Below are 26,258 nucleotides of genomic sequence, written 5' to 3' on the forward strand. Positions count from 1 at the left end.
TTTTTTTTAATATATTTTTGTTTTTTTAGGTTTTTTTTAAATGTTTTTAATTTTTATTTTAGTAGTTTTTTATTTTTTATTTTTTTAAAATCTAGTTTGTTTTATTTTTTTATTTTTTTTAGTTTTTGTTAATGTTTTTTTTTTAATTTTTCTATTTTTACTTACTTAATTTTACAATTTTTTTTTAATATATATTTTTTTATGTCAAAAAAAATTGACATAAAAAATTTAACGTGTCAAAAATCGTTAAATTAAGAAAATAATTATTTACATTTCATACATTAGAAAATTTAAAGTAAAAAAATAGGTCTTTTAAAAAAAGGGCATGATGCAGAATCACCACTTTTTTAAATCAGCATGCAAATCACTAACATTCTAAAACATAATGTACATAAAAAAAATTTAAAGTGCCAAAAACTATGCTTTAAAAAAAATATGTGTGTTCTGCATCACTCCTTTTCAAAATCGGGTCACTTTTTCGCTATCTCTATGAAACGGGTAACAGTATCAGTTCCCATTTCAAAGTTTACATTGTTGAAGAAAGACATAGAGAATGAGAAGTGGAGAGAGACACGAAGTGACAAGGGAGATATGAAAAGAAATTGTGTATGTTTGGGGCGAGATAAAGATACAAAGGACAGATGGAGAGAAGGGGAGAGAGAAGGAGAGAGGGAGGGATATAGTAACAAAGTTGGAGGGTGAAGAGAGAGGGAGGGATATAGTAACAAAGTTGGAGGGTGAAGAGAGAGGGAGAGAGGTGGGAGAGAAAGGGAGAGAGAGGAAGGAATAGGGAGGATGTGAGGGAGGGAAAGGGAGATGAAGTTGGAGGGGGAGAGAGAGGTAGGTAAGAAGAAAGAAATAGAGAGACAAAGGTAGAGAGAGAGAGGAAGTGATAAGGAAGATGGAGAGAGAGTGAGAGAGGACCATCAGAGGAAAGAGAGAGAAGTGGGGGAGAGAGAGAGAGAGAGAGAGAGAGAGATATGAGGAGGGAGGGAAGGATAAATAGATAGATTGGAGAAAGAGAGTGTACGTTTTTGGGGGATATAGAGAGACAACAGGAGATAGAGATATTGATGGAAGCTGAAGAAAGGGAAGAATAGAGAGATGGAGAGAGGGAGGGAGGGACAAAGAGATTGATAAATATGGAGCGAGAGAGCGTGTGTGTTTGGAGGGGTGAGATAGAGAGATAAAGAAAGAGATATGGAGGGAGATATAGATATAGATGGATGGGGGAGAGAGGGAAGAATATTTCTTGCACTAGATGTATTGATTTTAGTGTAGATGGGGATTTCTAATCCTATTTGATTGCTTGCACTAGATGCATTGATGTTAGTGTAGATGATGATTTCTAATGATATTTGGTTGCTTGTAATAGATGCATTTATTTAAATGTAGATGATTTCTAATCCTAATTGATCGCTTGCACTAAATGCATAGATTTCAATGTAGATGACGATTTCTAATGCTATTTGATTTCTTTCACTAGATGCATTGATTTCAATGTAAATGATTTCTAATCCTATTTGATTGCTTGCACTAAATGCATTGATTTCAGTGTAGATGGTGATTTCTAATCCTATTTGATTGCTTGCACTAAATGCATTGATTTCAGTGTAGATGTTGGTTTCTAATCCTATTTGCTTACTTGCACTAGATGCATTGATTTGAGTGTAGATGTTGATTTCTAATCCTATTTGATTGTTTGCATTAGATGCATTGATTTCAGTGTAGAAGTTGTTTTCTAATATTATTTGATTGCTTGCATTAGATGCATTGATTTCAATGTAGATGTTGATTTCTGATTTTATGTAATTGGATGTATGATGGTACATTAATTTTAAAGTGATTGGATTAACAATGTGCATTGATTTCAGTGTAAGCATAAAAAAATATTGGAGAGCAAGAGAGACAAGGTATGATATTTACTACAACAACTCGAGCTAAAGATGTAATGGTTTATGATTTCAACTATTCTTTTCATATAATCGATATGAAAAGATGACAAAACTAACAAGGGTGACAATAAAAATAGTAGAAGAAAATAGTTTGAGATTGATCACAATGAACACTATTTGTAATTGACTACATTTTTATTATTCACATTTTCTATCATTCAACACTATTACATTGTCACTTTGCATTCAATTTTTTTATTTCATTATTAAAGTTATTAACAATATTTATCATCTCAACAAATTGAGGTAACTAAGCAAATTTAAAATTATAATGAACAAATTAATCTTAGACATATTTAGCATATTTAAAATGATTATATTAATATTAGATGTATTTGCATATTATTGATAAAAATTAATCATATCTTCAATAGATTTTCCTTGGTTGCACACAAAATCTTAACTCTGGATCTATCAAGCACCGAGAGGGATCAAATCTCTCAAGATGAAAACATTTCCTCAAATTTTGCATTCAAAAAATAGGTTTGCACCGAGAGGGATCAAATCTCTCAAGATGAAAACATTTCCTCAAATTTTGCATTCAAAAAAGAGGTTTGCACCTCGAGAGATTTGATCCTCTCGACGCTTGATAGATCTAGAGTTAAAATGGATCTAGGCTGTTTATTATCACAATAAATATCTAAAAATTATCACAATTTAATAGGAAAAGATAAAATCCCCACATATATTTAGTGACTTTACATTTAATAACTCTTCTAAATAGAAAGTGAAAAAAAGGGCATCACAATTATATAAAGTTTTCATGTATTTGGAAAATGATTTCAATGATGGGTTGAAAAGGAAAAGGGAGTTCATTAATGTAAAATAAATTTTGGTTAAAACAGAAAAAACTTTATCAATTTTTATGTTGAATTAGTTCGCTTTGAAAAAACAATTATTATAGTTCACCGATGGAAGAGGCAGGGACTAATAAGAACTAATTGCTTGAAAATCTCATATCTTTAGTAAGAAATTAAATTTTGTGAAGATATAATTTTTTAAGTTAACTCTACAACTCAGTATGAGAGAGATGTTGTCACCTAACATTACATTTAAAAATAGTAAAATAATAATTTAAATTAACAAATTAAAAATAGTAATAACAAAAGAAATTAATTTAATTAAGAAGAGTCTTTTCAGTAGAAATCACATAGGAGAAAATTTTGCCCACGCATTTTGAACCAGCTAGTGAGGTTCATCATGAGACGAAGATGCACATCATGGCACATGTTTAAATAAAGGGTGATGTAGAGACCAAAAGATCTTCATCTTCATCTACATCACCCTTTATTTAAGCGTGTGTCATGATCTGCATCTTCATCTGGTCCTAATGATGAACCACACTAGCTGGTTCAAAACGCATCGGCAAAATTTTCTCCTATGTGATTTCTACATAAAAATTCTTCTTAATGTAATATGGATCACAAACCTGAATTTGAAAAAGAAATTAATGTCAACCATAATTATAAAACTTTAATTTATACCTTAATCTTATGTAACTTTATATAGAGATATAAAATGACCAAAAGTAAAAATAATAATTTAATTTTCATTATGAGGAAATAAACAAAGACTAATAAGAATGGACGAGACTAATTCATTTGATAAAAGCTTTTAACATGTAAAATGAAAATATATATCAAATACATACATACATACATACATACATACATACATATATGTATGTTACAGCTTGAGTGGGCCTAATGGTTAAGAGCATGTGTTTCCTCATAAGAGGTCATAGGTTCAAAACCAGAGGGGGGTAGAGTATGTATGCCTTCATAGACTTAGCAGTCAAATCACTGCGCGGATGTGGGTCCCTTGTCCCACAAACAAGGGGGTCTCATACACCAATTTGGTGTCTGGCTTGGCTGTGACCTTAAAAATGGATATTATTATTATTATTATTATTATTATTATTATTATTATTATGTATGTATAATTTTAACAATAAAATAGAGCTATAATGATTTTTTTCAAAGTGAAAAAGCATAATTATATTATATAAGATATATAATGAACAGATAGTACATCATGAGAGCTTTCGGAAGCTGGAGCAATCTGTACAAAAATTATCTAGATAAGATGGGAAACATAAATTCCAGCGAAGGAGATAAGTTGTCCATCAAGATAGTCAGCCATTTCAGCTTGCAGATAGAAGACAGAAACATAGTTCATGGAGGAATATAAGATCCTATGTGTTAATCAGCACTGTTCAAAATTGTCGTTTTATACTTCGACCATTACATAAACAGAAAAATTTCAGTAGGCAGGAGAGAACAAAATGAGCAAAAAAACAGTGCATACCTGGATTCAGCAAAATTGAAGTTAAGTACCAGGGATGGAAAATTCCTGGATGGAGAAAATTTCCTCGTCAGATATTACCTTCATGTTCCAGATACCTATTTCTGATAGAAGACCTTCCTTTGATAAAATGTCAGCTTGCTGGTTCTGAGATCTGTAGATATGCTGAATGGAGCATCCTTCCATCCTCCTCCAAAGGAACATGATTCTGTCCATCCAACCTGCAAGATGCGGTTTACTGATATGGTTCTTTCCCAATACATAATCAACCATGACTTTGGAATCTCCGAAAATTGAAAGGGACTGTATGTTAAGGAAACGGAAAAAAGTTAGAAGACCCGCAAGAGCCATCGCCTCTGCTTTTCAATTTGAACCCTTCCCCCCATTCCAGGAAATTAGATATTGTAAATTTTCTTCCATAATGATGTGAATCCCGCAACCACAAGAGCTATTTTGTGTTGCTCCGTCAAAGTATGCTCTTGGAAGCAATGTGTGATCATGCGTTTACTCTTTTTGATTGGACTTTTTTCTCCTGGAGGATTTTTCAGGTAAAGTGTTATAGAGAGATACAATACTTTGTAGAATTCCCATGAAAGGCTCTTTTCTCTCCTTGAAAATTATATTGTTCCTCCATCTCCATGTGTACCAGAGGGAAATAATAACTAAAGGCCTCCAGGATTCTTTCTGCCCACTCCACCAAATGAAGGCTTCTTTTGTAGATGCATGAGCAATATGAGGGAAACTATATAAATCAACTAGGGCGCGCCATAATTGCTAAGTTTTATGGCATTGAAAGAACAGTTGCTTTCTTCAGCAGAATTGCACATTAAACAGAAACCAGGCCTGTGCCAACACCTCTTTTGCAAATTATCCCATGACAGGTTTTTGTTGTGGAAGACCAACCATGAGAAATATATTGTTTTGGAAGGACATCCAGACTTCCAAAATACTATTGGAAATATTGGGCTGGTAACAGTAGTCTTTAATCTTATCAGGTTTGAGTAAATGTCCTTTACATGTACAGGGACAATTCCTTTTGTGTCTTTCCAGATGAGGACATCATCTTCCAAAGAACGATAAATACCACAGTTTCTCAAACAGTCTCTGATCTTCTTCCACTGCCGCGCCAATACATCAGACATCCCCATATTGTCAGCATCTTTCCAAAGAGGGAAAGGACCCTACCATGCTGCAATAAGTTTGTCCCAAGTGAAATAACCCTTCCTATGGAAAAAATTCAGAAGCATCTCAGGCAAAAAGATATCCTCCCCCCCGCTCAAGAATGGATCAATTCCAATGATTATCCTGTTACCAGACTGGAAACTCCATACCAAATTTCTTAAGAAATACGCTTCTACCTTGCGGAAACTCATCCATATTGCCGATCCGTAAGTGGATCCAATCCTTCCCAACCTGTACCAGTATGAAATATCCTTGTTGGCCATGTATTTCTTTTTTATTGTATTTCTCCAGGGACCCTCTCCATAAATCCCTCTCCACAGTGATTTGCACAATAGTGCCTTTCCAAAGGTCCGCAGATCCAGAAGGCCCCATCCTCCAAAATTCTTCGGCAAAGAGATATCTGATAGTTTAGATAGGTGATATTTTCTTTGTTCTAACTGGCCACCCCATATGAAGTTTGCAGTTAGCTTGTTCATCATCTGAATGATACTTGCAGGAAGAAAAAATAATTGAGCCCAGTATATAGCAAGTTGTGTTAGAACTGATTGAGCTAAAATAACTCTGCCTGCCAATGAAAGGCATTTGTATTCCCACCCTGAAATCTTTTTATAATACCTATCTAGTATCCATTGCCCATCCAATTTAGAATATCCCTTAGATTTTCACTGGAATCCTAAGTATTTCATTCCATCCTTGACAGACCGCACCTCTATCTCGAACAGAGAGGATATCCATTCTATAATTTCCAGATTAACATCATTATGGTAGAAAGCTGATTTGGATTCATTTATTTGTAATCTTGTAGCTTTTTGAAACCTTTTTAGGATGTCATGTAAACATATCCAAGTGACTCTGCATAGCATTCCAAATATAAGTATGTCATCAACGAATAAATTATGTGATATATAATTGTTCCTACGCATCTTCAATGGACGACACCTGTTTTTGCTAATTGCCTTGTTAATATGGAGACTTAATGAATTCATTACCAAGATAAACAATAGGGGGGATAGGGAACAGCATTGACGCAGTCCTCTAGCAGCTAAAAAGTAAGAGGAAGGAATCCCATTTATAATGATGGCATAATTAACTTGCTCAACACATGCCATGATCCAGTTTATCATATTAGATTTCAAACCAATTTTTGCAAGTAAGCATCTGATGAAACCCCAGTCTAGGCAATCATATGCCTTTCGAAGATCAATTTTTAATATGACTGGTTCACTTTTTCTAGTATGCATGGTGAACAATCTTTCTTGTGTGTTGGAAACAACGTCCAAAATATTCCTTCCTTTTAAAAAACCATGTTGATCCTTCGTTAAAAATCTAGATAAAGTAACTTTAATTCTTTCAGCGATGATTTTTTAAATGATTTTGAAGGAGATATTATAGAGGGATATAGGCCTGAAATGTTGAAAGGATTCTACTTCCATTTTCTTTGGAATGAGTGCTATTAGAGTGGAGGAAGTGAGTTGATGTATGCTACCTGTTATTCTAGAGCCTTCAACCATCCTTAGCAGATCATGTTTAATAAGGTCAAAGAAATGGATGAAGAATTCAATCGTCCAGCCATCTGGGCTTGGACACTTATCCTTCTTGAAGGATTTCATGACTTCTAACAGTTATTCCTCTGTTATATGCTAGAAAATGCATTCATTTTGTGCATCATCAAACATTTGTGGGTATAGGTCAATGCCCCATAAAATGTCCTATATCTTGCTATCTCCAGATCGCTTGTATTGGTTTTCAAAAAATTTCACAGCTTCATTTGAGATGTCTTGTTGTGAGTATAGAAAGCCTCCTTGACCGTCATTTATCTTCCATATAGAGTTTTTCTCACGTTTGGAGCTTTCAAACCTGTGAAATTTTTTGTGTTCCTGTCACCTTCTTTAAGCCAAATAGCCCTACTTTTCAGTCTCCATGATGCTTCTTCCTGATCCAGAATCTTTTGCTTTTTCCTTTCAAGCTCCTTTATACGACATCTCATATTAAATGGAAGTAAGTGAGCAGCCAAAACTCCTTAAATGTTGTCCAGTTCCATTTGTATTTCCCGAAGTGTCATCCTGTTTTGTTGTCTTTTCTTATATTGCCATTCTATAACAATCTTTCTAATAGAAGAAAGCTTATCCCTAAAAGTCATATAAGGGGGCAAGTTATCCCTTGAGGATAAATCATTCCAAGAACTTATTATAACTTCATTGAATTCTTGATCTTCTAGCCATGACCTGTTAAACTTGAACGGGTACCCTTTTCTAAAACCCTTTTCTCTCCAACTAAGAAATATCGGTCTATGGTCCGATATAAAGCAATTTCCAATGGTTGAGGTCGGCATACCCAGTCTGTCAATGATGCTAACATGTAGGATAAATCGATCAAGTCTTTTAGCAATATATGCCCCTTCTATCCTTCCATTGTCCCATGTCGGTTGCATTCTGGGTGGGCTTATGTCAACAAGATTTCTGTGTAACAGCTCATATCTGATGCGATTAGCAAGCGGGTCTTTTTTCCTACTGTTCCCCCATATTTCTTCAGAGTTTAAAGTAACATTTAGATCCCCCGCAATCATCAAAGACTCGATGTCAAAAATTTCTGATGTAAATAATTTTTCCCAGAATGGGAACCTGTTCTTGTAAGGGGCGTAAATGTTCAAAATGTTAATAGGACAGTCTTTGCCCCTAATGGAAGCAGAGATGAGTATGCCAGCAAAGCATTTATATGCTTTAGCCCTGATCCAATCGGGGTCCCATAATATTGCCAAACCCCCAGATAAACCATTGGCCTCAGAAGTATCTATATGCCAGGTAGGGAACATTTTCCTGAAGTAGGAAATAGAGACAGGAGTACTATGCATGGTTTCTTGAATTAAGATGATTTTAGGCTGGGCCGAATAGAATAGATTCTTCAGTGCCAAAAAAATTTGGTCTGCCCCGAGACCTCTTATATTCATAGACATGATAAAAGTCATTGAGGGTTCTTCTTGGCCATACTTGCTCTAAGAGGCCCGTTCTCAGACAGCTCAATGATAGGAACATCTATAAGAGAAAGATTACGTACTCCTCTGCCTACAGAATCCATCCTTCCCCTGAAATGTCTGCTACCCCTGTTATTTTTTCTCCTCACCGTGATGTTTTTTGCAGAGTTTGGGCTTATTTGAGGAGGGGAAGGCTTCCCAGGTTTATGAATAGTTAGTGGTCGAAGTTCAAGCGATTTCTTGCTCAGGAGGTAGTCCAGGTCGCTACCTACCGAATTAGTGGGAGAAGAGGCAGGGGAATTTAGAGGAGTAGCTAATACATAAGGCTCTTTTCCTTTCTCAGATGGAGTCATTTTTTTTTTGTGATGGAGAGGATGATGGAATAAAAGTAACGTGGGAGCCCGCAGTAAAATCATTGTATGGATGGGGGAGTGGGGGAGGAAGAGGAATTTCTTTATCAGCAAGTGGTTCCGAGGGGGGCATGTAAAACTGATTATAATCCTTCTTATCGAGTGGGGAGACTGACCTTCTCGAGCTTTCTGGCAGAATACATTGACTTGGGGGATTTAATGATGGAGAAGATATATCCTGTGAATTTAACTTATATATGGAAGATGGAGTCTGGTATAATTTATCTCCAAGACTAGTAGCCCTTTCCAGGCCGCCAGATTCTGTGGGAGATAAACTGATTGAAGGTGATATCTTTGCCATGCCAGAGAATTGAGGCTTCATCTTATGCCTATTTGTTGTTGTCTGGAATTTTCCTTGATTCCTTCGGCCCTTAAAAACGGGTCGCCGAGGGCAGTTTTTGATTAAGTGGCCTGTCCTATGGCATGCTGAGCACCTGAATGGGACTCCCCAAAAGTCCAATCTCTGATTTATTTTTAAATCTCTCCAAGATAACTCGATGTGATCAGGAAACCCACCCCTGTAAGCTTTTTCTATGAGTATCCATGCCACACACTTGTCTTTCTCCCTGAGACATTTTGGATCAACATAGACACATCTTCCTATAGCATTTCCTATCTCGGTTAAAGTTTCCTTCGACCACAATTCCAGGGGAAGGCCAGGGAGCTTGACCCATATCAAGTTATTTGAAGGAGTGTTCTTCAATGGATTATAACCAATGTACCACTTATAAAGCGCAAGAAAACTCTTTCCGTATACCCATGGGAGATTCTGAATGATATCCAGATCACCAGCACTCAAAAAATGAAAACAGTACCAGTCTTTCATGAGTTTTGCTATTATAGGTATATAACCGAGCAGTGGTTTCCATTGTAGTCCAATCCACTTTTGCATCTTGGCTTCATCCATCTCTAGAAAGTGCCAACGGCCGACCAGGGCATTCTCCTGTAGACTCGCAATGCGGTCAGTCAGATAGATACTGTCTAGTTTAATTGCCGCGGGCGGAGGAATGGTTTTGACAGGTTTCAAGTTTTTTTATAGCGATTCAAAGGTTCACAATCTATGTTTTCCCTTTGTTGATAATCATTTTGGCTACCTTCCCACACCATTCGCGCTTTTGGTAGGCCATCGCCGCCCAGGTCATCGGTAGGCAGAGAAGGTCGGATTACCACGTCAGCCAACATGGATTGCCATTCACTTGATAATATGGCGGCACTCTAGCAGGCCTTGGCCTGTATAGCGGCACGAATCATAGCCTCCGTGGCCGATGCATCTGAAGGAAAATCCATGCCTCAAAAGTCCCACCCCCCGTCTTAGTTGGTATATTGAGAAAACCAACAGTGATTCTTTCCGGATCGGGTATTAAATATAAACTGACCCCCGCTGAACATAATAACCAGAGCAGTTATGGCTCAGAGAGGGAGGGAAAGTCTCACCTGACATGAAGACTGACAAACGAAGCCTCGAGAATAAGAAACTCACTTTCCAAGAGGAAAATGGGTTCCAATGAAGCCAACTCATTGGGATATTTCGTGGTCGCCTGAGCGGAGCCTCCACCGTTCTGAACATGAGTCTCCCAAGCATAAGAAGCCACATTCTAATTCCTTTGTCCGAAATCCAGAGTTGAAGACAACCCAAAGATTTTTCAACCTTTCAGGGTTGGGATCTTCTGTAAGGGACAACTAGAATTCTAATGGGCGGTATACAAAAGTCAGAGAAATCCAAGCAGTTTTGTGCTTTTCTAGTTGAATTGGTGTGCGTTTTGTGATTTTTGATATGATTCACTTTTCAAATATATGATGGGTTTATCTTCACATCTTAGCCATAATGTCATTGTCCAAATCCAATCCATGAAACTTCCAATTCCGAAAGATTTGGTTTAATATGATTTGGATAATTATTTGGTAGTTGAACTTTGAACATGTATTTAATAGAGGTTTAAGTTTTGTTGGATATAGAAATGTCTACTTTTGAATGTTGAAATTTTATGTATAATTTAAATTTGTTTATTTATTTTGGGTTTATTTAATAAATTGATGTATAATTCCAAGGAGGTACTTCTCAAGATTAATGTTAATTAAATTTATTAATTTATTTTTTTTAATTATTAATTTATTAATTTATAAATTTATAGATTTTAAAAAATATTTTATAAATTAAGTTACATATTGAGGTATCATGCGCGCACCCTGCTAGGTTTCCTCTGACTGCGTCTTCTTCTACGACCTTTGGACCCTTTTCATGGCCCCTCCGAAGGCTCCACCGGAGGAGGCCATTTTACAGCAGTCTTTCTCTGCCTTGGTCCGATCATTGTTGCCTCAAAGACCTCGCCCTTCAGTCACTAAATTTGTGAAAAAACTTGATGGTTTGCAGGAAGTAAACCTACCTCCAACCTTGCCTCGCATGGCTGCCCTTGCATTAGCAGAACGAGGGCTCATTGGGCAATTTACTGGCCTCTGGCCTTCACCAAAAACAGTGCAGAGATGGGTGGAAAGGAACTGGTCTGACAAAACACAAGGGAAAATCTCCATCAAATTTTGTGGGAAATGGTATTTTACTTTTCATTTTGAAACAAAAGAAGATAAGGACTTAATCTTCCGAAATGGACCTTATTTCATGGATTCAAGAGGATTATATCTCAACAAATGGACTCCGGACTTTGATCCAGAGCTGGACATACCCAGTGTTGTTCTTGTTTGCGTTCGACTACCTCACCTTCCCCTTCACTGCTGGGGAGATGAATCAGTTCATGCTATTGGAAATGTTGTAGGAAAATACATTGACTGAAGTGAACCTAAGGACAACATGTAGGCTTATGCTCACATCTGTGTAGAAGTCGACCTGGGCAAAGGACTGCCATAAGCCATCAAACTCAAAGTAGATGATTGGACTCACATTTAACAACTGGATTACGAGCAAATTCCATTCAAGTGCAAGGTATGTCATGAATATGGCCATTTTGCTAATCATTGTACTAAACTTCTTGATGTAGAAAACACTTTGCAAGAAGAGCAATGGGAACCTGTTAAAAAAAAGAAAGCTTTCCCTAACCCCAAACCCAATCCACATCCTGAAGCTGGTCCTTCTTCTTGTCCTCCCTCCAACCCTCCATCCTCCTCATCCCTCCCTTCTCTTAACCCTGATCGCCATCCTGATCCTCATCCCTCCTCTCCTTCCTCCAACCCCTTCCACATCCTCTCCCCTCCTGAAGATACTCCTACTCCCGCGATCCAATCCGATCCTTCAGAATCCCCTCTCCCTCTGATCATCGCTTCCTCCTTCCCACCTGATCCACCTCTGCCTAGAATCACCAGAAGCAATTCTAAGGAGCATGGTGCTACTCTTGATAATCAAAAGAAGCCTGGAAGGAAGTCAGCAAAACAACACAGAGATGAAAATGCCCAGAAAGATATAGCAATGGGTATCCAGAACCCTATAGAGTCCTATATCTTAGGACAAATAGACAAGGAATTAGTAAACAAGGACCAGGGAGGGAGAGAAACTCCTCGCAACCCTCATTTGAAATGATGAAAGTCCTCTCATGGAATAGTAGGGGACTAGGGCATCCCTCCAAAACAAATGCCCTAAAAGACCTAATAAATCAAGAGAAACCAGATATTATTTTAATTCAAGAAACAAAGCAGTGTCAGCTAGAAATGAACAAAATCATTGCATAGCATAAGCAGTATAAAGGAAGTATTTGTGATTATAAAGGAGCCTTTGGGGGAATTGCTATGCTCTGGCATCAAACTAATTAGAGCAACACAACAGAAATAGTAAATCAGCATTGGATAAAGATTGTTTTGAAGAACAACTCGAGCAACCAACAGCTAGTTATTTACAATGTCTATGCTCCAAATCATTATAGAGACAAGGAGCAATGCTGGGATTCTCTCAGCACAAATATTGTTGAAGAAGATAATAGCAATATTATTCTGGGGGGAGATTTAAACCTCATTTTGCATGCTAATGAAAAACGAGGAGGCAGCTTCTCCCCAGATCCTTCTAGAAATCAGCTGGAGAATATAATGCAGTATGGTGATCTTGTAGATGTAATTCCAAAGAACCGCAAATTCACTTGGAATAATCGTAGGTTGGGGAAAAATAATATCATGGAAAGATTAGATCGAATTCTAGTGAATGTAACCCTTCTATCCACCTTCTCTGTTGTTCATGCCTCCATTCTACCTTTTGCAACCTCTGATCATTACCCGACCACATTGATCCTCGAATCCCATTGCCCTCTGGGCCCTCTTCCCTTCAAATACAGTCCTCTATGGAATGACAATGCAGCAGCCAAAGATCTTATTCAGCAAACCTGGCGACAACACATTGAAGGTTCTCCAAGTTTCATTTGGGAAAGTAAACTCAAAAATGTAAAACACGCTCTTAAGGATTGGGCAAAAACCCATTACAAAGAACCAGAAACGAAGAAAAGAGAAGCAAAAAGTAAGCTAGAAGAACTCCATAACACAATGGAAAAGCGAGAATACCAACAGGTAGACAAAAATCAGGAGGATAACCTCTACAGCCAGCTTTATAGCATCAGAAGAGAAGAGGAACAGAAATGGCAGATTAAATCGAGACAGCTATGGTTGAAGGGCGGGGACAGAAACACGGCTTTTTTCCACAAACAAGCCACAGTTCGAAAAATTAGAAATAGCATAACATCCATTACAGATAGTAAAGGCAACCAGCAAAATAGCCAAGCTGACATCAAACAAGCCGCTTCAAAACACTATAAAGATCTCCTAACTGAAAAAGGAGAAGAAGAAGATTATGCAAACCTTTTACAACATCTGCCAAAAAAGATCACTGCTGAAATAAATGAAAGCCTGAACAGAGAGATAGAGGAAGAAGAAATCAAAGGAGCCATCTGGGCCCTTCAGCCAGACAAAGCACCAGGACCAGATGGCTTCCCAATTTGCTTCTATAGAGAGCATTGGGAAACTGTTAAAAAAGACCTCATCAAATTGGTGAAATGGATTCAACGCAAAAAAAAAATGGGAGGATACACAAACTCAACCCATCTAGCCCTCATACCCAAGGAGAACCGACCCACCAGCTTCTCCTGTTTCCATCCCATATCCCTTTGCAACTCCTCATATAAAATCTTTACTAAAATCCTAGCAGCCCGCCTTAAGCCCTTGTTGTCAATGCTCATATCTGAAAACCAAGGTGGTTTCATGGCAAATAGGCAAATTTCAGACTCCATCCTCCTTGTCCAAGAAGCAATCCACTCTAGCCATACTAGAAACGAAAAGGGATTCATCCTGAAGTTAGATTTGGCGAATGCCTTTGATAGGGTCAGACATTCTTTTCTGATTGCTGTTCTTCAAAAAATGGGCTTTGCTACTCCATTTCTTGATCTCATTAGAGCTTGTATCACTGGACCTTGGATAGCCCCCCTTGTTAATGGCAGGCCCAGACCATCTTTTCAATCTTCAAGAGGACTAAGGCAAGGCTGTCCTCTTTCCCCCTACCTGTTTATCCTGATGGCTGAATCCTTCAGTTGTGCCCTTGATCATAAGCGGCGGGCTGGTCTCATTACTGGCATAAAATATGAAGATGGAGTCAAAAACATCAACCATTCCCAATTTGCTGATGACACCTTGTTAATAGGAGGAGCGTCTGCAATTATTGCTCGAAGATTCAAAGCTCTTCTGGATAAATACATGAGATATTCTGGAGGCATGATAAATCATCTAAAAAGTTGCATATATGGCTGGCATGCCTCAGCCCAAACACTCCAAAACATAGCCAACATCTTTGGGGTGCCTTGCAAACTAAATTGGGATCATTTCAACTATTTGGGAATGCCAGTGAGTATAGGACCCACAAGAGCTGAAATCTGGGATACAACTCTTGATAAATTAAAAAGAAAAGTTCAGCAATGGGGATCCACTTGGCTTAATCCGGCAGGTCGATTGGTTCTCCTCAAATCTGGTCTCTCTTCTCTCCCTCTTTATCAGTTCACTCTTATATAGGCTCCAGCCACTTTTCACCACAAAATGGAAAGTATCCTCAGGCATTTCCTCTGGCAAGGAGGGAAAAATGAAAAGAAAAAATTTAACTTGGTTAGCTGGAAGCAAGTTATCCAACGCCAGGAAAGCGGAGGACTTGGAATCAGATCTCCTAAACTTACAAACTTAGCCTTTGGAGGCAAGATAGTATGGAGATTAATTGATGAACAACAAGCTTGGTGGAAAAGGGTTCTTGAAGCCAAATATCTCAGCAGTCCAAGGCAGCAGCTCCTAGAAAGCGAAATACCCACCAGAAGTAGCACAAAAGTATGGAAACTTTGCAAAAAAGTTATCCCCTTCATGGCACAAAATATCTCTAAGGTTCCCAAAGGTGGCAGCAAAATCAACATTGGAGCAGACAAGATTATGGGAAGCCAGCCAATCAGCAGTCAGCAAGGCACGAACCAAATTCTCCTTTTCCTTCATAACAAAGGAATACATAATTTGGATCAAATTTCACAATGGGACATTGATACACAGGCCTGGAAGGGATGGAGCTTCCCTCCCATCCCTAGAAACCTCAAAGAGAGCATTGACAGTCTTCAGGTTCATCTTCACAATATTGCTCCAATCATTAAAAATGGCATTGATGGCTTTCAATGGGACCCCACAGGTTCTAGTTACACAATTCAAGCTGGCCATCACTATTTGTGCAGTAGGGAATATCCTGTTCCTCCTTGGATGTACTGGAAAACCGTCTGGAAATCTGAGGCCATCCCCAAAGTAAAATTTTTCATATGGACCCTCCTAAAAGGGAAAATCCTCACCTCAGACAATTTGCAAAAGAGGGGTATAGTTGGGCCCTCCCGATGCCCAAATTGCCAAGAAGCTGAAGAAACTATCCAGCACCTGTTCATTTCATGCCCCTTTGCAATCTCTTGCTGGAATGGTATCTCCCCTTCTGGCCCCCTCACTTGGAACCCTCAGCATTCTTTTGGCAAGATCCTAAATAAATGGAAGAAGAGCTACCCCTGGCAGCGTAAGAAAAACAACATAGCTAAAAGGGTGTGGGATGCTCTCCCCTATGCCCTCCTATGGAAAATTTGGCTCGCTAGGAATCGCAAGATTTTTAGAGATCAGGAGACCATCACTAGGCAATTATGCAGCAAAGCCAAAAGTCTGGCATTAGAAACTATTGCTGCTAAGAACACAAAGAAAATTGATACATCTAGCCTTTGTGTTGAAGAAAGAGATTTTATCAGCAGCTTGATAGACAACAACAGGGGCTTACAAACAGCAAACATCTACAGCCACCATCTCAACAATCCCAGCCATAGTTGGAAAATCAGAGTTAAACAGGATGAATTCTCATAATGGCTTCGGAACAACAATTCCCACTCCCTCTTCTTTGATGGAGCTTCCAAATCCAATCCGGGAGTGGTAGGGGCAGGGGGTGTTATTTATAACCCCAATGGAGATCCCATAGCTTCCTTTGAGTGGGGACTGGGAATTCTATCTAATAACAGAGCAGAAGCACTTGCTCTTTATCAAGGTCTTATCCAGCTCCAAGAACTTGGTATCAGGAATGCATTGGTTTTTGGAGATTCTGCTGCCATTATCAGCCTTATGATCAACAAGCGTAAAGCTTCCAATATTTTCATCCAACAAAATATAAGTAGATGCCAAGCCTTAATCCACCAAAATTGGGATCTTCGATTCTTTCATGTTCTCCGCGCCTTCAACAAAGAAGCCGATAAATTTTCCAACCAAGCGTGCAATAGATCCAAAGGGAATATCCTGTGCAATAATATGGAACACCATCATCATCTTCCTTGAATTTTCTCATGACTTGTGACAGTCCTCCCAAATTTGACCTCCGCAGCAACCTCAAGGAGTATCCTGACAAGATCCAATACAATCCCGATGCTGTCAATTCTCTGCCATCGAATTTCTTGCCCCTTAAACCTACTACCTCCTATGGCCTTTCGATCTCTGGTCGCCCTCGTGACCTCCGTGACCCTTCCCTCCTTCTCCGCGTGATCTTGTCCTTCCCCTTTTGTGGCTCACTCTTTATAAATCCTCTTCCCCACCCACATCTCAATATTCGGATGCTTAGGCCTTGTCTCCCTGCTTTCTTGTTCATCAGAAAATTCTCTGTCGCCCCTGCGATCTTTCTCTTCTTCAGCTACTCCTCAGCTCTTGCTTTTAGTGCCTCCTACAGCGCCAGACCCCCTCGCTCTCACTCTTCATCTCTGAAAGGTTACCTCTGCCTCTTAGTTTTACTGATCACTGTTTGTCTCGACCCCATCTTCGCTCTAATCGTGAATTCTACTCCTCCCTTTTGTAGCTGGTCACTGTTCTCCATTCTGTTATCCATCGATCTGCTTTTCATTATTCCGCTCCCCCTTTTGCATTTCAGAAATAAGCAGTTGAGGTCCAAAACTCCTGCGCTTAATTTTTGTCTTCTGTCTAGTAGAAATTTCTCTGTTGCTTATGCTATTTTCCTTTTCTCCAGCTGCTCTTCAGCTCACTCTATTCGTGCCCCCTGCAGTGACAGTCCTCCTAGCACTCCTCTCTCTCCCCTGAAAGTTTACCTCTCCCTCTTCCCTGTTTCTCTGCTTGACTATAGTCCCGGTTCCATCTATGTTTTAACTACAGGAGTAGTCCCTTCTCATTGTAGCAGGCCCCTACTCTACACTCAGCAACAGGACAGTTCTAAGGAACCAAAGATGGCTCAGAGTGAAGATTGTTTACATTGTGCAGACCTCCAGGCAGAGTTGGATCAGATCAGAGCGCACCAAAAAATCCTGGATGCGAAAATCGACTCAAATGCTCGGATGACCAGCGAAAAATATGAAGCTGATCTCAATCTTTTTCTCCATAGGGTCTCCTCCCTCCAGGAGCAGTTCAACGATCTATCCAATTGGTGCGCCCATGCTCAAGAGTCAATTGAAATACTTAAATACATGCTGGAGAAACGTAATGGACCCAACACTAGCTCTTCCAGCTACAAGAATGCCGAAGTGGACAGTAAACCGTATGAGTCAACGGCTCGCCAGATTAATCGCATCAACATAGACTAGGATGTACTGCAAATTCTGTCTTCTTTTATCTTAGTTTGTCAAACTCTACACTTGTATTTATTTCCTACAAGTCAGAAATGACAATAGTTTAGGAGAATTTTGTAACTCAATCCTCCTCCAAGCTCAACCTATGAGCCTCAACCATGTAGTTCAGGAGCTTAGACTCCCAAATCTTTTTGGAATATAATCAGCAGCTGACTTTGTTAAAAAAAAAAAAAAAAAGTTATATATTGATATTTCTAAATGTTTTATGTTTAAATATAAAATTGATGTATTAAAATTTTTATATATTGGTGATATTGAACTATTCTATATATTTTAATTTGATGATATTATTTTTGTTAAGATTATTATTTTTTATTATTTGAAATGTTGTTTTGAATTTATAAATAGATTTAAACTCATGTATAATTTAAGAATTCAAATATGTCATTTCAAAAATTTTGACCAAGATGGATATAACTAACTAGAAAATATATTCAAAGAAAGATAAAAATGTAGAACCTTTAAACTATATTTAAAGAAATATAAATATATTTTTAAATTTAATGATTTCATTGTTTCATAAATTTATTATTATTATTATTATTATTTTTATATAATTAAATGAGAGTTATAAAAAACAAATAAAAAAAAGAGAAGGAGAAGATGAAAATTTAGATACAGGGGTTCTATGTTATGTTCAAAAGCGATTTGTTTAAATTTGAAATGTGTAATTTATTAATCAATTAGAATTTCCAAAATACCATATGTAAATAGGGGGGATTTTATTTAATGTGGAGGTAAAGCAAGGAAAATTTTATGATATGATATTGGTAAACAAGCTAATTTTTAATTTCAATTGTGTAATTTATTACTCAATTAGAATTTTCAAAATGCCATATGCAAACAAGGGGCAATTTTATTTAATGTGGAAGTAAAGCAAGGAAAATTTTACGAGATAATATTAGTAAACACCTTAATTTTTAGAGACTATATAAAATCATTAAAAGGTTGAATATTTTTACAAAAATATGGCCAAACATTTTGTAGTTTACATATTTGGGACTAGTAAGATTGGGTAAAGTTTCTAAACTTTAAGATAAATTTCCAACCTTAAATTTTTCTTTGATAAAAAGTTTGTATAATGCAAAGTCCAAATAGAAGAAATTATAAGATTCTTTGAAATTGTATAGTATTGAAACATTGTACAACTTTCTTAGGAATAGATAATGTAAGTTGAAATTAATATTTTGGAAATATTAAAACTAAACCAAATTATATTATTTTTAATATGAAGGGGTTGAGGATGAAAGTCACCTTTGGGGGAATAAAACTATCCCAAGTGGTGTCCAAGCTCCAATGAGCTTCACACAATCCTAGTGATATCATCCCACTAGGCAAATCATGGTTAGTGTGGGGTTTAGTCCCCACTAGGTCATAGGTTCATATCTCGTGGAGAGGGGTTGAGGATGGTAACCACCTTTGAGAGAATTAAACTATTACAAGGGGCATCTAAGCTCAACCGAGCTTCACACAATCATGGTGATAAAATCCCACTTGTAGGCACTTTGTTATTTGATCAAACATTGAGGTTGGCCCCTAAGTTCAACCTAGTTCGAAAAAAAATAAAAATAAATTAGATAATAATAAAAAACTAGAAATTTTTAAAATCTTTTATTTAATAAATAAAACAATCAAATTATTAATTTATAAAAAAAATACAAATGTAAATTTGATTTTATGTATAAAAGAATAATAAAAACATTAAAGTATTTCAAAACATTTATTTAATAAATAAAAATAATTTTCGAATTCCAATAAAATAGGTAAAATAATTGATGCTGAGAGTTTTTTTTTTTTTAAATACTGTATAGAATTATTAAGATGTCAAAATTGGCATAATTATCGCTATGAAAATCTACATAGAATCATTAATATATCAACATCAACATAATTATAGCTATAAAAATCTACATCCCAAAAATCTAAAATAATTTTTAAATAAATATAAACCTATTATAATTAAAAATATAAGATCACACTCACAATGTTCCAAAAATTTGTAAAATCTATTAAAGGAAAAAAAAAAAAAGAGGAGGAAGGTTACATTTACTTTACATCTATTATAAAATCCTAAAATAAAAAAAGAGTTAGATGCAGTTGCATTTATTCTTTTATATAATTATTTGAATAAGGGAGTTGTCTATAATGCGACTTTTTGGAGATTCCGGTGACGGAATCCCGCGGAAGAAATTGAGGTTAAATCTTGATTTGTTGCAGTTAAAATGGTTTTTTAACTTCATATTTGGATTCAGCACCCTGAAGCCTTTCTGGTGGGTCTATAATGAGACTTTTTGGAAGCCTTTCTGGTGGGTTTTTCCGGTCAAAATCCGGCAGCAATTTATTGGAATCGCAAGTTTGATAACTAGTTTCTGCACAATCAAGGCGTCCCAGGGGTTTTTCAGGGTGCTGAATCCAAATATGAAGTTAAAAAACCATTTTAACTGCAACAAATCAAGATTTAACCTCAATTTCTTCCGCGGGATTCCGTCACCGGAATCTCCAAAAAGTCGCATTATAGACAACTCCTTTGAATAATACATCTATTTAAATTTAATAGAAAAATAAAATTCATAATTAATTAATTTATGTATATGTATATAGTTTTTTTTTTTTTGTAAATCATGCTAATTCTATTATAGTACAAAAAAGATTACAGAGAGAGTTACATCCGCCACAAAGAGTTGGCTACATGAACAGTTTGACATTCTGAGACTGAAACTGAGCCGGAGAAAAAGAGGGACTATGAAACTGTCCGCTGACCCCAAGCTAGAACCAACAGAGAACTGGACCTAGGTGCTATACTTCCACTCCCTGCCGAGGTGAGGGAGGAGTTTACAGACCTTGCAAATCCCACATTCAAAAAACCCGACATGACAGACACAGACATTATAATCGACATACAAAAAACTGAGTGGTGCGACCCGAAAACTATCACAGACTGACTCCCATTATTTACTGTAGCTGCTACTTCGACATCCTGAGACTGAACAAAGTGTTTCCATAACACACAGAACGACCATGCAACGTGCCTAGGCATCCACGGAGGTGGATGGTTGCTTCTCCACCACTGGACAGGCATATGGATCTGGTTGCTCCTCCACCACTGTACAGGCATATGGGTCTGAAGCACTCGAGTCTGTGTATGGCGCGTCGTCCTTCGCAGGCTCGCTTGTTCCCGCTCTATTCCCCGCCACCGCACCCGAGGCTTCCGCAGGCTGTAATCGCGGACCCTGAACAGGCGAGGGTGGCCGAGGCTCTGCTGGGGCTTCTGGTCTATCTGCATGGTCGCATTTTTCAATGCGCACTGAAACATAGTAGATTGCGTTGTCCAAAGCACACGGGAACCTGAAGCGGGTTGATGGGTGCGAACCAAACGGACACATCGCGGCTCTTCCCCGCCCTCTGCCTCTTCCGCGCCCTCTTCGAGCTCCTGGTGAGCTAATCTCCTCCGACGGGGAGTCGAAGGATGCCGAGGAACGTGGCGATGAAGCCCGACCTCTGGCACCGCCTCTTGAACCTCCCCGCCTGCAAGCACCACGTAACCTCTCACGCGGCATCCTGTAATCAACAAATAACCAATTCTACCCAGAGGCCGCGAGTGCTTTGCGCCACCGAGGATTCTAAACCCGTGCAACAACTTATACAACAGATGAGAAATAGGTAATGGAACACGAATTCGAATAGCAATGCTTACCACACAAGTCGAAAGCCGAGCCTTTTCAGAAGCTGCACGGGGTAAATTGCTCCCAGAGAGCTGAGCAGACCAGAACCAGGTATGACCAAAGCGCCGAAGGGCCAAATCTCTAACAAGGGCGCAGAGGAACTGAAACACCGCGACACTCAGAGCTTCTGGAGGTCGAAGGCGCTCAGAGACTTTGCTTAAAAAGAGCAGAATGACACTCAATACACTGAACCATAGCATAGAGCCGTAAATTCTCTGACAATCCAGGGTTGAGACCAGGGCCTCCGTAGCCGAGGGCTGAGGTCTGAGTCTTGGCTCATGCACCCACGGTGCAGTCATCCAAGAGCCGAACGCACCATTCACAATTGAGACCATACAGAGCTTCCAACAGACAATGGCGCTTCCCGCACCTTCCAACGGAACACCTCTCATCGGCAAACCAAGGCGAACGACCAATATACCTCTGCAACCAGCTGTTCTCCCCCTACCATTAATGCTCGCGTAACTGTTGGCCGGACCGAGGTGATGGCTTCTCGAGGCTTCGGTCCATTTGGCTGGAGCGAGCGGCCACTTGCCATTTAATAAGGCCGCCTCCTCATTCATTGCGCTAATTAACACCCGCAGCCGGGGGTATATGTATATAGTTTAACTAAAATGAAATGATTTTTTTTTAGAAATTCGAAAATACAATTTTTAATAAGATTGTGATTTCTTATTATTTAAAATGGATTTTTAAATATATAAATGGATTCAACACTTTATTATTTAAATTTGTGAACTATTATTATCATTAACAACTAGGTGAGTCTAGGTTGGGGCCAACCTCAATGTTGGATTTGCTCACTAATAAGATGCTATCACCAGATCGAGCTCAGACGCCCCTTGAGATAGTTTAATTCCCTCAAAAGGTGGTTCCCATCCTCAACCCCTTCACATGAAATTTGAACGTGTGACCTTGTGGGAACTAAACCCCACACAAACCAATTGGTTTACACTTCATGGGTTAAATAGTATTATTATTATTAGAGAGATTTTAATGAGACGGGACCATGTTAATAACAACACTTTAAAATTTAAAAATAAATTATCATTTAAAATTAAAAAACAAATTCTCATTTAATAAGGAATTAAAAAAACATATAAGAAATAAATATTTTTCCTATAAATTTTAAAAAATTATCTTTTACATTTAATAAAGTTTATAATTTTTTTAACCAATAAGGTGTAGATCAATTGGTTTGTGTGGCGTTTACTCCTCAACTAGTCGTTAGTTCAACTCTCCTAGGAGAAGTTGAGATGAGAACCAATTAAAGTATCCCAAAAAATGCAAAACTCAATTGAACTTTACACAAATTCAATTTAGTTAATATATATATATATATATATATATATATATATATATTTTAATAATAATTATATAAAAATAAATTAAATTTCAAATTAAATTTTAAAAACCACTCTAAAATTTAAGTATTTTTAATAAGACATTATAAATAATTTAATTTTCATGTATAATTAGTTGAAAAACGTGAAAACAATAATATCTAAGACTATAAAGACTAAGGAAGCAAATCCATTATTAATTGTCACATTAAACATTTAAAAAACAATATATAGAGAGTTAATTTCCTTTATTCTCTACACGTGATAGAAGGAAGGGTTTAGGATCTTTCCCACACACTTTTTTTCAAAGGTAATACCTCAATTTTAATATTTAAAATTATCATCATCATTTTTTTTAAATTAAAGTATTTTGTATTATTAAAATAATTCAAAATAGTATAGTTGTTCTAATCAGATTACTAAGGAGATTTTTGTTAATTCTGGATGATTTTAAAGGAGATCTTTGTTAATTTTTAGGGATACTAAAGAATTCATATTTTATTTTTGCTGATCTTAGAATACAAAAAGATATCAACGAGTTAATTTGAAAATACAAAAACCAAACATACTAGTGATTAACTATAAAACATAACATAACACAATATATACTAGCAGACATAAATACCATTAAAAATAAGAAGAGATGGGAGCAAGGACCCTGACACTCGATCCATAAGGAGCACCAATGTATATATTGCAATGCAGGTGTCCTTCCACATGAGCCAGTATGGAGTCAAGCCTGTCCATGGTAAAACGTTGGTTCCGCAACATCCTCTTGATGGCTTCCAAAGAAACAAACACGTTACATGTTTCCACCTGTTTGTCTTTGAATACCAAACCAAGCAGAGTCTCCATCTGCCAATGAAGAGCAACACAATTGAGATATTGTTTTTTCCATGCCCTGGTATGACTAGGGTTCAAAACCCAGCAAGAGACGTCATCGAGAATCTTGGAGTCAGAGTGGGACTGTCTTTCCGCTCTTGCCTGAGTTTCTAATTTCCTGATTTCTCATCGTGTCTCCATGGGTAATGCATTAAAATATGTACAATTGAATCATGGGCGAAGAGTTAAGCACTCTATTGACCTGATGGGTTGCTTCCACCACTACCCCTTCTACATCACATGTGTTGTTTAGGTGACATGACAGATAGAAGGGGATCACACTTATAACAAAAGTTAAAACAACCATGACCTAGAAAGTGCCAGGAGAAAACCCCATATTGAACACTTCCAAGAAATAGTCCCAACAAGATACCAGTGTCGTCACAATGAAACATAGACCAGACTATACCACACGATGGAACTCCGTACTCTGACACCTCAGGACTGACTTCATTTGTTATGGAGCCTACTACAACCTGAAAAATAAGACAACCAACAAAACACAAACCCAGTGGTGTACCAAACGTTCAATAATTGCATTGAGATAAGAAATACCAGGAAGGAAAAAGAGTGTCGATCCTTGACAACACACTCGACATTAGAGACCCCTTTCCTTGAACAATACTTCTCACAAGTTTCTTTCCCTAAGCTAGACCAAACCCAAGACCCAAAATGTACATAGACACCACGACAACAATTAGACAGACAAACACTGAGCTAACATAACCAGGAGTACATAGAAGAATTACAAGGTAAGCCAGAGGATTCAATACCAACATTCCAGAGTTTGCAAGGATAATTTCAAACTTGTGTCGACCTCCACAATCATTAGTCAAAGCTAACAACCAATTATTCTTTCGCCAACTGAGATTATTTGCCCATCTCCACTTTTCTGACATCCATTATGGATTACGTTCCTCAATCTTATTACTAGGGGGTCAAACTCACAATTCTCCCACTACACTAAGACACATTCTGGAAAACCCTAGTTTCGAAAACAAATTCCCATTCTTCTAACTTGAACTACCGACCCCTTTCCATTTTTCTAGCTCCATGCAAAAAGCACTTCTCTTAGAACACAAGCCAAGTGTAGAAATGAGCCAAAATAACACAACATATGAGCTAGTTGAAGAGGTAGACAATAGGGAGCTCGACTCCTTGACATCTCACTTGCAGCTACCTTCAACCCTCACCACCAAAATGAATACACAATTCATCGTCCCCAAGCCTCTATATAATGCCAACTGGGTCACTGCATGCCCAAAATGAGATGTACCTTTACCTTTTAATCCTCATCAGATAAGCAGAGTGAAAGGCTCATCCCAAGCCCCCTCTCAAATCCTGTGGACACCCTAGCCCCCTCTCAAATCCTGTGCACACCCTATCTAGAAAATACTTAAAATTATCTAGTTTAAATGATATATATGTATCGTGGTTTAATATTTTTATAGTGTTTAGCCATATGTATTTTTTCGAATATTCTTAAAAAAAAATCCGCTCTCACATATACATACAAAGATACATACAAAAGAACGATAAATAAATATAAAGTCCATAGTATTAGTTACTACCATAAAGAGATAATATGATTATTAAAGGGATTTCATCCACAAATGATTATTATGTCAGAATGATTATTATGTCATATGTGTTAATTGATGACTTTTCCATCCACTTTCACCATGTGTCCATATAAAATGGTTTATATGATTTTGTTTACGCAATGCTTTTATTCACTAGAATGTGTATAATCCTTGCAATTTGAATTTGGATTTGGAAGGTTCATTCCTTATTCCCGTGAGCCATATCAAACAAATTAAGAAATTTTATGGAGTTTTAATGAGCTAATGCATTCGTCTTTGTATAATGACACAATTTGCAAGGTAGTTTCGAGGGAAAGTAATGGATGCATTGAGTGTGAAAGTTTTAGAATGCATAATTATTCCATTTTCACATGTCTATTTTGGATCTTAATTCTTTTGAGCTAATAGATTGCTTGCATTTTTCTATGGTTTCTTTGATAGCAGAATTTTTAAGGATGCACTATTCTTCGATATCTCCCATTAAGGACATCAATAACATGGACACTTTTGGTCAAAATATTTAACTTTGAAAAATAAGATGGCAATGGGACTGTTTGAGTGTCGATAGAGAAATGTGTCTTGATGATTAATGTTAGACCTCTAACATGATTGAGTTATGTAATATTTTGAGATTTATTATAACACTCATACTTCGTACTTATTTACTTTTTTTTAATAAATTATATATATATTTTTTATTATTTACATCCATTTTCTAAAGTTATATTATAGGATATTTGATATAATAAATAATTTTTTTAACTACACTCAATAAATATGAATAAATAATTATTCTCTTGAGGTCTATTAGGAATAG

This window comes from Pinus tabuliformis, chromosome 1_2 (assembly GCF_031772625.1).
Source record: "Pinus tabuliformis cultivar Carrire ecotype Pingquan chromosome 1_2, CPIR1, whole genome shotgun sequence".
Taxonomy (NCBI): domain Eukaryota; kingdom Viridiplantae; phylum Streptophyta; class Pinopsida; order Pinales; family Pinaceae; genus Pinus; species Pinus tabuliformis.